Source organism: Triturus cristatus, chromosome 4_2 (genome assembly GCF_964204655.1).
Source record: "Triturus cristatus chromosome 4_2, aTriCri1.1, whole genome shotgun sequence".
In the NCBI taxonomy this organism is placed as follows: Eukaryota; Metazoa; Chordata; class Amphibia; order Caudata; family Salamandridae; genus Triturus; species Triturus cristatus.
In genome coordinates this window covers 135,731,191-135,745,208 of record NC_140586.1, presented here as the reverse complement: position 1 = coordinate 135,745,208, position 14,018 = coordinate 135,731,191, and the positions used below count along the sequence as shown (strand labels likewise).

General features: G+C 46.6%; 1 protein-coding gene across 4 annotated transcripts in view; it reads right to left on the bottom strand.

Annotated features, from left to right (window-relative positions):
- Positions 1–14,018, bottom strand: part of CDK4 (cyclin dependent kinase 4) — a 303,598-nt gene that overhangs the window by 85,535 nt on the left and 204,045 nt on the right. The window lies entirely within an intron of this gene.

Sequence of the window (14,018 nt, the reverse complement as noted above, 5' to 3'; positions counted from 1 at the left end):
AGCCATTGGTTGAGTCGACAGGATCAGGGATTAAAGTGGCCCATAACGATAGAGAAAATCTAGAACAACCCATCACTATGGATGAACTTTCGGATGCTTTACAAGATCTAGCAGCAGGGAAGGCCGCAGGCCCCGATGGTCTACCAATCGAGCTCTACAAAAGCTTTTTTGAAGAAACATCAATACTTTTGCTAGACCTTTTTAATGGGGTTATAAACACAGGTTTAATCCCTGAATCATGGATGAACACTAATATAGTGGTGTTCCATAAAAAAGGTAAGCCCACGGAAAATCCAGGCTCATACAGACCCATATCTTTAATAAATGCGGATAATAAATTATATGCCAAGATCTTGGCAACCCGCCTCGGACGGATCGTTGGATCCCTGGTCTCCCCTTGGCAGCACGGTTTCATTCCTGGTAGGGGAACCACAGATCATATTAGACGAGCCATCACGTTGTTTGATATCCATGCTGCCGGGGAAGGAGGGGTCGCAATGATCCTCCTAGATGCGGAGAAAGCTTTTGACCGCGTCAGATGGGAATTCCTGTGGAATCTGCTCGTCGAATTGGGGTTTGGACCAAGGTTTATGAAGGCTATTCAAGCCATGTATGCCACCCTAGTGGCGAAAATTCAAATGATGGGCGAGAGTTCAGATACGATTTTTATCACGAGGGGGACAAGGCAGGGTTGTCCATGCTCACCCATATTATTTGCACTATACATCGATCCCCTAATATGCCAAATAATCAATAACACAGCAATTAAACCGGTAGTTACGAATGGATTTCAAACAAAAATTTTGGCATATGCCGATGATCTAGCTGTCATTACTACTGATCCCGAAACAGCTATGCGAGAAGTAGTGGGTACCACGAGCAAGTTTGGCGAACAATCTGGCTATCGTCTAAATGTGGGCAAGACACAGGTGCTCTGCTCCAAGAACATAAACAAGCTAGACGCCAGATTTGTGGACTCTGTGGTTTACTTGGGGATAACGATCAACGCACAACCGGAGCTAATAATTAGAGATAACTTCATCCCTCTCATGGAATCCATGAAGGAGAATCTGAAAAGAATGGACACCCTACAACTCTCAATAATCGGTCGCGCCAATGTAATTAAAATGACTATGTTCCCCAAGGTGTTATATAAATTCCGGTCGATCCCCTTTAAAATAGAGGGGAAAAATCATTAAGGAAATAGAATCCATCTTTATGAACTTCCTGTGGCAATATGGTACGGTCAGAAGATCTTTGAAACACATGTCACTACCTCAGGAAAGGGGTGGTCTGGGAATGCCAAACGTTAGATACTATCATTGGTCTTGTCTTCTTACGCAGATGGCTATTTTATTTGAACCAGTGGGAAGCAGCTCAAACTTCCCAAGAAGGCAAGACGCGATTCCATCTATCTTTGAATTACTACTTGGCAGTGAGGCTACTGGTGTTCTACTAAGGAGAACAGAAAGGAAATATTATAGTAAGTCGAGACTTAAGACACTCTGAGGAATATGGGGGGTCTGGGCTGCAGCTCAGAAAGTATTGTCAATCTCCAAATATAATCACCATACCCCACTCTGGAATTCTGGCCTCTTTCCCAATCTAAGCAATGATGGGTCCTGGAGACACTGGGCAGGAAAAGGTATCCTGACACTGGGGCAAGTTATTCTCAGGGATGAGTGCAGAACTCTGGAAGAATTAAGACTAAGGCACTCGCTTCAGGGTATACAAGATTATAAATATGCTCAGGTGATCAGTACTATCAGATCAATAAGGCCCCGAATAGTCTTAAGGGAGAGGTGTAAATTATTGGATTATCTGAAGGTCGGCGAACCTAGAATTAACGGTGTGTACAGGCTGTTTTTGCAGGAATCCCAGGACGATATCGGTAAAACCGAGGCAGCCTGGGCTGCAAAGTTGGAGGATCCAGATATTGACCTGGATAGAGCCCTTGAAATGGATAGAAGGTTCCTACGCTCCTCCAATTTAAGAGCTCAACATTTCAAAACATTATTCAATCTCTATTACACCCCCTCTAAACTTCATGATTGGGGCAAGAGGGAGAATAGCAATTGTCCCAGATACTGTAAAAGCCCAGCCGACATTATCCATATGTTCTACAAGTGCGAGAAACTAGAATCAATTAAAACAGAGATCGAATCATTCTGGTCAGGACTGCTGGACTCTCAGATAACCTTGTCTCCGACACTCATGATTATCGGATGTCAAAGTCAATTGAAATTGAATATTGAAACTGAAGCCCTAATTTTTATCTCCACTGCTGTACTCAGAATCTTAATCTCAGCAGCTTGGAAAGATACACAGGTTCCAACCTTTCAAATGTGGCTTTCCAGATTTCTGGGCATACATAATGTGGAGGCGGCTCTGTATCAACTTAAGGGAAAAAAATTAAGAGAATTGGGGTTGAAGATTTGGGCACCAGTGGCGGTTTGGCGCACTAGTAGATTGTCGTAATCTTACTGATTTTCAGAATATGGCTACGTTTATACTCTAACACTTATACCCTCATTAGCTATACCTTCTCTCTCTTTCTTCCTCTGATTGTGGTAGCCGGCACTACGTTTATTATACGCATCTCAATATCAATATCAATATTTATGCCACACCATTCCATGATTTTCAACCTCCAATCTCAATCAGTTACTAGAAATGTAATTCGTCAACCGACCTCTACATACCATGTTCTTGCTTTATTTATATCTCAATGCCATTTCTTTAATTTGCTTATATCTTATCTAGTTTTTCTTTTTTAGTCAAATTTATTCATACTGTATTGCTACAATGTAACATGAATTCTCAATAAAAAATTATTTAAAAAAAAAAAAAAAAAAAGGATTTTCCAATATCACCGTAGGAATGTCTGTTATAACCAATGAGCGTGAAGATGCTAGTCTAAGATGCATTTTTTAAAACAAATAAGTTAAAAATACAACAATTCAGACTACACTGTTTTAGCTATTGATCTTGTCTGACTTGAAATAGAGATAACAAGGCACTTGTTCCAGACTGATGTCACATCTAGTGTCTTGTTCATGCCTATGTATAAGTGACTTGGCACTTTCACAGGTTCTTGGAAAGATAAGGACAGATGAAATCTGCGTCAAACACGACATGATGATTCTGCAAAAATACAGAAAATGGAGTCTTCCAATGGAGTCAGGCCTTACCGTCTTCTACGTCACCTCTCTTCCCTTTGGCCCTTCAGGCTACATCTCATATGAAGCTTTTTCTTGGGAACTGCAGGTTAGTTGGGAACTGCAGGTTAGTTAACTTACACCAAATTGCATTCTATGGCTCAAAACGTTGAGCATATTGCTTCCTATCATGCCGTTAGGATCCCAAAGACATTCAGCCAGGTAATAAAACTCTTGCAAATCTACTGCTGAACTCTTTGTACTTGGTATTTTCCAAGTACCTTCTAGCAAACTTCATTTGATCTGAATAAATGCCAACCTGCCCATCTCTTCGACTGGCACCTGCACATTTTCTGAAAGTTCTCTGTAACCTGCATGCTTTCTGGATAATTAGTGGAGGTGAGGCTGAGCCTCCTACTTTCTATCAACTGACCCCAAAAACTTCAATAGTCTAATTTCCAATTTGAAAAACTAATCCTGTTTTCTCTTACCTTGAAGGGCCTTCTTGTACACAAGGATGTGACTCAGATTGCAATACCTTACTAGTGACTCGTAGTCATTTTTTATATTAGTTTTGACAGAAAATAATGAACCCTGCTTAGAAGTGTGTACCTGGAGATAAACTGGATTTCAGTTTTTTGTGTGTTGGAAAAATCACATCGGGCCAGGAGCTTTCCCCTAGTTAAAGCCTGGTGATCGGCAATATGATGTACACTATGGAGATATCCTCTTCTAGCAACTGTGCATGCTCGTGTGTTAGGGCTGGTACTCGTGGGCGTCGGAGTGGAGTAGAGAGCCAGCTGTGTAGAGAGCCACATAAAAATTGTGGCATGTCGTGCCATACCTTCAGTAGTTTCTTCCACTTTCTCCCCAGTTTGTTTGGTCAACAGCTCAATGGTACTGTCCTTTCGTTTGGCTACGAGTTTGCAAACCAGCAATCTGTCCTCCTTGTTGCCCCCTATATAGTATTTTTGATTGAGCCTTAAAAGTGCCAGTTCCTCTTTATCAGTATCCAGGACGTTGAGTTGTCTAGCTAATGTGAGTTGGCGCCATATGAGTTTAGACATTTGTTTGTGTGCCCTTTCTAGCTCTGCCACGTTCTCTCTCCAGCTCTCACCTCTTATCCGTTCGTAATCTATTTAAATTTGTTTTTTGCAAGATAAATTCCCCCCGGACGACTGCATTCAGTGTGTCCCACAACATCTGAACAGTTGTGTCTGGAGTATCATTGATACTGAGGTAATCTGCTAATGGCCACCATGTAGTGTTTCAGTAGGTTATTGGTAAGCCTCCACGACCGTGTGAGTGTCTGTATGGGGCATTTGCAGCTCTCTTATAATGGGCGAGTGATCAGAAAGGAGCGACGTTTCAATGTTGGTGCATATAGTCTTTGCACACTTGTACGTAGAACCCCAAAAATAGTCCAGCCTAGCATACGTCTGCCTGGAGGCGAAATAAATAGTGTAGTAGCATTTTGTGTTGTGAAAGTCTCACCATATATCCACCAGCCCTATTTCCTTAATTCACTTGAGGCTCATATTCGTTAGTGCCCCAGTAAGCCCCATCCTGAGTGCGAATCTATACAGGTCAGTTTCCACAACTATGTTAAAGGTCCCATCCAATCAGTACGTCCCTATCAGGGGATGCCAAAACTTATGTGAGAGCAGATTTAAAGAATGTCTCCTAATTCTCGTTCAGAGCATATATGGTGGCTAGAGTATGGGTGGTGGGTCCAATCAGGACGCAAACTCCATTAGCCGTTCTGGTATGTCCAAGAGTGTATCTAGAATTTGCTGTTGAATTTTGAAGCAAGTGTGTTTGCTACACCCCCGACTTTGGGTACCCTGAGGAGAAAAACAACATGGAGAACCAGAGAGATTGCAGTCTTGATCCGTCTCATTTGATGTGTTACCTGTAGCAAACATATGTCACTATCTGTGTCACGCAAAAAGTACAGCACGGCCACATGCTTGGCTGGAGCACTGAGGCCTGTCACATTAAAACTTCGGTTTTTCACCATTGCAAGATTGGAGAGGTATGTTGACACCCCCAGGCTGACCCAAGATGCAATGTGTTCCCATGTGCAGGTTTAGGTGTGGAAATGGTAACAGTAACTCTGGTTGATAGTCATGAATCAACACTCCCCACACCAACAATTCAGCAATACTTCATTCATTCGGAAGGGAAGTTCGCATTGCCTGTATAGGCACCACCTAGGCGCGCTGACACCAGTTACTTTTCACAACTTCATATGCCATAAGCACGGAGTCATGAAGTACACTGACCACTGGTTGGAAAACTTGGTCGCTGAAAGGGGAAAGCTGTGTGCCTAGAAATCCGTTCGCAGAGCAGAGAGGATAGGTGGGTCAGTAAGGAATCTGCAGCTAGAGTCTCTACCAGATGAGGCGTTACCAAAGGTCATAACTCGTTCATCTGACAGACTTTTAGCTGCAGAATCCTTAACTTAGAATAGATACACAAGCAATACCTCCCTGGAGATGGGTTTGGAGACTAATTTCACACAAGGAAGTCCTGCAGGACCTAATGGGCAAAGTGCCCATCCCTACGGACCGGACTGTCCAAACAGTAGTGTTTGGTAAACGTGTGCAGAGAAGCCCACGTTGCTACCTGGAAGATGTCCAGGTCTGGAACAGAGCGAGCTAACACAGTTGTTGCAGATTTAGCTCTGGTGGAATGAGGATACAAACCTTCAGGGGGATTGCATTTTAGCCAATGCGAAGCAGATTTTGATACAGAGTATGATCCATCATGAGATGATCCTTTTCTGTACAAACTGTTCTTTCTTTGCTTCGACATACCCTACAAAAAGTTGTTCATCCACCCAGAACTCTCATGTGCGATGAAGGTGGAACAACACTCTTTTAGGTACCACGGCCACACAGACTAGAAAGCTTGTGCACTTTGGTGGCTGGACGGGTAAGGACGAAGTAGTGCACCCCTTCTATGGCTGCGAAAAGCACATTGAGGGGGGTGAGGGGCCATGGAAAGGCCTTAAGTCTTGGCTGTGGCTCTCCTGTGCTTACAGCACTCAGGGCCGAATCTGCCTTGTCTCCTAAGAGACCGGAGCCATCAAAGGGCATGTCCATGAGTGAAGTCTGGACGTCCCCAAAATGCCAGAAGTTATCAACCAGGCATGGCATTGCAGGGCCACTGTCGAAGAAACTGCTCTGCATAGTGAGTCGGAGGTGTCTGGTCTACATCGAATGGTGCACTCAGCTGCTTCCCTCCCGTTGGCAACAGCCTGGGAGAGCACCGCCCGGGGCTCCTCTGGGACCGTTAGTAGCACCTGCATAACCATATCCCACAAAGCATGGCCCAAAAGGCATGCGGTGCTCAACTATCGCAATGCTAGGCTATAGGAAGAAACAATTTTCTTGACTAAACTGTCCAGCCTCTTGGATTTCAGTTTTGGCAGGGTGGTTGGGAATGCGACTAGATTTAAATGTGAAGTGGAGGCTTGGGACTACCAAGCTCTCGGCAGTAGGATGTTCTGTGAGAAATTTAGGGTCCACTGGAGAGTTGCGGTGAGCAATTGTCCTGGGCACAAGAGCCACTGTATTTAGCCTGGAACAGGTGTCAAGCAGGACATCAGTAAGTGCTTTGTTGATTTGGAGAAGCAGTTTGGAAGGGGACACTCCCAGGTTGAAGTACTTCAGTCAAGACATCATACTTGAATGCCACAGAGGGCAAACTAATGTCCAGACCTCAGCTGCCCTTCACACCACCATAGCGAATGAATCTCCCTCCTCTGTAGTCACAGTAGGGGAAGAAAACATGCCAGTATCTGGAGAAGTGTCCAGTCCACTGGCTTCACTTAGATCCCAACACAAGTCCAAGGATCCATACGGCTGGTATTCTTCAGAGTCCAACGACCCCTCCCATTCTTCCATGAGTCTTAGCCCAAGTCGGCACCGGATGACACCCCTCCGGCTGGGATGGTGGTGCCAAGTGCGTCAGCTTCGGGCCAGCACCGGGGAAAGTCCACAGGGCACGACTGGTGTCAATCCTATCCACCTGTGGATCCATGAGGCCCAATTGGCTCCGGAGCCGCTAGTGTGGATCCAGTAGGGGCCCCTCCCGAACCTGTGGGGCCTGCAGGCGTGCCAGGCAGAACGGGCCGCTCAAATACGAGGCCCATGGCCTCATAAAACTCTTGAAGTTGAGCGGAGGGGTGCTCCACCTACTGGAAACATGGTGACAGCTCAGGCTCAACCGTGGAGACAGGCCTCGAGTGATGCTCCCTCGTCGGCCGACAGACAAGATGAAGTCAAAGCATGCCGAGACTTACCTGAATGGCTTGACGACTTGGAGTGCGAAGACTACCTCAGACTCCGCAACCGCTCTTGGGATCTTCCTCTCGACTGGGACCTCGAGCATCGCACGTCGAGCTGCCAAGAGCTTGAGGGATCGCTTCCTCAAGACCTTCGGATGCATGGCGCGGCAGTCGGGACAGGTCTTGGGGTCATGGTCTTGTTCGAGGCAAACAATCTGCAGGTCAGTCACTGACATCTGTCGGTGACTGGCACCGCAAGGCTGAAAGCCAGCCTCCTTCGATATTTCTGTCACACCAGGAGGTAAGACTTCAAAAAAGACTGACCAAATGTCGAAAAAAGCTTAGCCAAAAAGTGACTAAGGGGTCACTTTTCCTGGATCTGCGCTGACTGGTGCGGAAAGAAAAGAACGGACATCTGCGTGCCTATGTCGAACCTATAAAGGCACCACGAAGTCACTTCTGGTGCGGATATCGCCAAGCAGAGCCGAACAACGCCACCTACGAGCACACAGGTACTGCTCACGAAAAAAGTCAGGATGCAGCCAGAGAGCTGGAGCTAATTTTCTGTTAAGGAATCTGCTGCTAGGAGTCTCTATCAGATTCTTTCATCTTGCAGTGCTTCTCTCCAGTTCTTTACTAAAGATAAGACTTCTGCTTTAAGAGTTTTGTTGTCCTTCTGTCAGTGTGCCATAAGATGCCCTACTCTCTGCACTTGGTGGCATATTTCCCTTTCAGAGATAATTCAAGTCTCATGACTTCATTCGCCCAATTCTAGCTGTGAAAGGAGTTGACAGCACTGAGATTGTGTCCTGTGTCCGAGTTCCTCAGTTTGGTTACAAAGTACTATCTGCTTTGAACACAGTGCACATATTCCCTGAGCAGCGGTCCTTACTTCATAGCTCATACTACATAAGAGCGGGCAGTGTTTCTTTGAGTTGCTAGTTTAAATCGATCATAGTGCTCCAATATCTTTCTAATGCCCTGTGACATCTCAAACTCAACGTGTGTGCAGTTTAAAATGAAATAAACACCATCTTCCACCTTAAAAATACACTCTTTCATGTTCTGCGTAAGCATGCAGCAGACCACTCAGAAAGTTCACATTTAAACTGAAGAAAGGATAAAAAAAAAAAGAGGAGGCCGGCCTTACAATTTAAGAACCTTGTCTGATTATTAGCTTAAAGGAAAGCATGACTTCTACATCAGACTCGCACTCTCAGGCGGAATCTAGGTCATTGCTGGCCAACTTTGGTTCCTAATGGGAGCAATTGAGCCCAACTTCCTCCTTTCCCAACAAATAACTTCACTGTGGTTTCTGTGCCTCTCACCTTACTCTGTATCTTCTTTTCGGATTTAGATTTCTTTCCCTGCCAAATTTCTCCCCTCTCTTTCTGCGGCTCTCACAAGTTACAGCTCTCAAACATTCTCAAATCCGACCATAAGTTTATTTAGGTTTGGTGTCTACCTGACAAGTTGCCTTTGTTTCTGTACAGTCTATTACAAGGGAACTCAGAAACAGCTTCTGAAACAGCTTACATTCAACATTGACCTACTTCCTTTGTGTGCTGTGAGTGAAAGCACGCTTATCTTATGTAGGGTTCTCTTGGAACAGTGACTGCGGGGCGTATGGAGATCTCCATAAAGCACTGGCTATTGGGAGTCCTTCCGATACCCAGGAAAGGGATGAGGATGCGCTTTAGGTGCGCCCTCTTGGGGCTGGTTCTGGCAAAAACATGAATAGCTATTCACTGGGTACAGCCTGGTCCACCTGCATGGACAAAATGGAGGGAGGACTTATGGGAATGGGGGGTAGCCGAGTAGTGTCACCTTAGGATAGTGCGGACGGATGACAATGCAGAGACTGATCTCCTGGATTGGGGGCAGATGTTGACCGAAATGTCCACAACAACGAATGAGAGTGAAACCGATAGCGAGCACGGCACACGGGGCACTATACTCGACTTAACGCACCCTGAAGAGTCGCTGCCCCCTACACCTTCTCACAACATGAACGTATGATTCACATACTAGTTTTGCAGCGTGAATCTTTCTGGATTCACTATGCTGTGCATTATTCCGCCATCTTGTCCCACCATTTGGTGTCCTTCGTGACGTCGGAGCGCTTCCTGCGGAAGCTCCCACCTTTGGTCGCCATCTTCAGATTCTTTTTTCTGCCGTTGGGTCTGGATTCTTACCGAAGAGTTCCAGAGTTTTGGAAGAGGAATCAAGGAAAATCGACGAAGAAGCAAGTTTTCAACTACACCGGTCTACAGGTCAGGTACCCGGAGCAATGAGGGAGAAGTTTTGCAACCAAAACCTCGACGGAGGATGCGCTCGCAGGGGGCACCCTGAGCCCGGGGATGGACAAAACACCGTTCAAGTTATGCACCAATTGCCACCACAAGTACGCCCAGAAGGATCAGCATCCAGTCTGCAACATCTGCCTGCCGCTCGACCACAGCGGCGAAGACTGCAACGCCTGCTCAGTGTTTACACCGAAGACCTTCAGAGTAAGGGAGAGGCAGAGAAGTGCAAACCACAACATGCAGGGCCAGGGGCCACCTCCATCGCTCCGAGATTTGGGTCTCTCCAGTGGAGAGGAGGACAACATCGCCGAAGGACCAGAAGGGGTCATCGAGGTCCATAAGCAGACGTCGAAGGAGGTAAGGGAGTCGTCTACTCCTAAACACTCAGCAACACTTGAAAGGGTGAAGCAAAAGCCCCGAGCGACACTCACAGAAGTGAAGCAAAGTCCTTGAAGGAAGCTCTGCCGTCGAAACACTTGACGAAAGCAACAGCTACCAGGGACAGTCAATCGAGCGGATCCTTCAAAATGGACTCCCAATCGGCGAAAGCCCTCGAGAAACAAAGTTTGTTGAAGGTTGCCCTCGAAAAGGACACCTCGGCGTCGAGAAAAGAAGGGAAGACTTCGTCATCGACTGCCATGAAAAGAAGCGATCAAGCCCTCAACGCCGAACACACCGCCGAGATGGAGAGGACGAAGAGGAGGCTCAAGGCCGAAATGGCGAGCATCCTTCAACGGAAAAAGAACTTCTATGAGAAGATGAGCCAGTACACCATCCCGCCGAAGCCCGCGGTCGAAGGAGACGACGAGGACGCGGAACCGCAGAAAACCTCCGAACCAGTCGAGGAAATCGGGGAAGAAGACTACTATTTCAAGGGAGAAGGCGACGAAGATCTTCAATCCTACCGGTACTAGACACCCTCGGACTCGCAAGACATGGATTGGCAAGATCTCGACACGGAATCGCCAGAAGAAGGGGTAGACAGGTACCCTTTGATGCCCTAGCCGCCAGACGACATACGGGTCTACAACATGGTCATGCAGAAGGCTGCACAGACTTATGGGGTGAAAATGGAGGAAGAGAAGCCAAAATCATGTTTCCTCCTGGAAACTCTACTGCCACAACAAACTAAGAGCCAATTCCTGCCCATGCTCACCAGTGTGCTGGATCAAGGAAGAGAGGCCTTTGAGGAGCCTGCAACATGCAAGGCGGGAACCCTAGGACTGAGAAGAAATACAAACATTCTTCACAGGACCCTGCATACATCCAAGGTTCAGTGCCAGCCGACTCCATTATTGCAGCAACGGCTAGGAAGAGGGCCAATGTACCCACTAATGCCAGACCACCCCCAGACAAGGAGAGTAGAAGGATGGATCTCACAGGGAGGAAAGTGGAGAGAAATGCAGCAATCCAAAGGGGCATCGCTAACGCCAACGCCCTGATCAACAGGCACGCTTACCAACACTGGGATGAAGTAGAACAGCTCCTAAAACATCTACCGGAACAGTACCAGCAAAGAGCAACCCACCTGGTGGAAGAGGGGAAAAGCATGGCGAATACATGCCTAAAATCGGCATTGGATGAGGCAGAAACATCAAGCAGGCTAATGATGATAGGAGTGACTGAGAGAAGACACGCTTGGCTCAGAATTTCAGGATTCAAGCCAGAGGTGCAAAGCAACATCCTAAACACACCTTTTAATGGCCAGCCACTGTTTGGCACACCAGTCGATGATAAGTTGACACAGCTTAAGAAGGACAACGAAACTGCAAGGTCCATGGCGGCATTGCAGTTCAGGGGAATGAGAAGGGGCACACCCATGAGAAGACCGGGTGGTAGGGGAGGCAATGCGCCCTCCACATCGCACCAAACGTTCCAGCAAGGCTACCAAGGGAACAACCAAAGCCAGCAACAGCAGGGATAGCAGCAGCAGAACTGGCAGTACCAGCCCCGGGGACAGTCGTTTCAAGGGTGCGGAAACAGACGAGGACAAACACGGAGAGGAGGGCAACAGCCCTCAACCAAGTGACTTCATCAAAGAAAATGCCCCCACCCTAGCAACACCTCGGGGTGGGCGGAATGACCAAGGGAAACTCCAGCCAAACTTTCAACGACAAACAGCACCTCGAACACTCAACACCGGTAGGGGGAAGAATAAGAGACTTTATCCAGGAATGGGGAAAGGTCACATCGGACAAATGGATACTAAATATCGTACAATACGGATACTGTATATATAGAGTTAGAAAGACAGCCTCCGAACAGAAAACCAAGAAACAGGGCACTCTCAGCAAAGGAACTCTCGCTCTTGCAGCTAGAAGCACAAGAACTGCTCAGCAAGGAGGCAATAGAGGTGGCACCAAGGGAACAAAGGGATTTACTCAACTTACTTCCTAGTGCCAAAGGTGGACGAGACCCTAAGACCTATCCTAGATTTAAGGTTCCTGAACAAATTCATAAGAACACAAAGGTTCAAGATGACTTCCCTACAAGAGGCAATACCACAAATACAACAAGGAGACTTCATGGCTACTATAGATTTAAAGGACGCATACTTACACATCCCCATCAACCACAAACACAAGCGCCTGCTGAGGTTTGTGATCAAAGTCACTACCAGTTCACAGTACTGGCATTCGGCCTCAAATCGGCACCAAGGGTGTTTACAAAATACCTAGCAGCTGTCGCAGCACACCTACGAAGGCAAGGGATACACGTATACCCCTATCTCGACGACTGGCTCGTAATGGCAAGTTCGTACGACCAATGCAGACTACACATCCAGCAGGTCATACAAACACTGACAAGGCTGGGTTTCTCAATCCATTGGGAGAAATCGTCAACAGAACCAGAGCAGATCAAGATATTGTTAGGGGCACTAGTTATGAGTGCACCGCCAACTTTTCTACTACATTGTCTAGGTTGGGCCACCTGTCTGCCGCTGTCACAGGGGTGGGGGAGGGGGATGGGAGTTGGAGGGAGGATAGGGACTTATTCCCTATTTGGGCTGATTAGTAGTGTTGTTTATTTGTTATGTAGAGTATAGGACTTACGAACATAAAACTATAGACTGCATTTGCACTGTTATAATGGATAAATAATGGATAAATAGTACGCTCATGTGATGGTGAGACTGTCTGTAACCAAAATATGATCTATGGATATCACAAACTGTACTCTGCCTATACGGTTCCAAATTGTATGTGCAAGTCTTTTGTACTTGATACAGTGGAAGCGGTTTTTAATAAAAAAAACAAAAAAATCTTATGTAGGGTTCCAGCACAGTAGTTTATGCCTCCTACAGGCTGCCTGGCTATGCTGAAGGGGGACAGATGCAGAGACACAATAATCAAATCAGAAAGTAAATGAGGTAGCAGTAGAGTGAAGTTGGCAAGGGGCAGTGTGAGATATACGGCCCTAATAAACCTAGGTAGTTTCAGTGTGAAGGCACACCAGGGAGATCGCCTCTCCTTACCCCAGTTTCTACAGTCTCACATTTCAGCCTTCACCTTGTTAATTAACATCTTTACCTGCAAATCAAGACATGAAGAACAATGCAGCAAGAAGGAGTCCTAGGATAATAGACACTCCCCTAAATATAGTTAAGTGCGCCGCCTTCAAGAAGGGAGAGGGATCAGTGTTTGATGAGGAGCCCTCCACAGCTCTAAGATGGCTGACCCCTGTTTATGTGAGGATGAAAGATGGGCCTTTGTACTCCAATCAGACAGCCCCATCACCTGAAAAGAGCTAGGGAAGGGCGTAATATCGGTGTTACCATATACGTTTGGTTATTACACACCTAAGGCAAGACAACTGCCTCATGCACCACTGCCTGAGTACTCAGCGCTCTTATCAGGGCTCTGAAGGTAGGTGTGCCTGCGAGCGTCTGCTTTCCCTCTACCAGGCCACCGCTACAGCATTGAGCATGACAAATCCCTTACCCCCTGTTCTACTGTTCTTTCCACAGATACCGTGCAGTGCTTCTTTCTGAGATTTCTGCTTATCCTTGGTCCACTTCCATTCTCCTCTTCTGCAATAAATGGCTTGAAGAGCAGTAAATGCAGGTCACCTCATCTTTCTTTCACCACTTTCCATGGACCCCCCCTGCATCTCTGCCAGCCACCTCAATGACCCTAGGTCTGCCTCTAAGCTGACCCATCAACGACATATATTCAGATAGGCCATTTTGCTGCAGGCCCAACAATCTCTGGTTCTCCCACCACCCTAGCCGTATGATTCTGGATCTGTTTCTACCAAAAT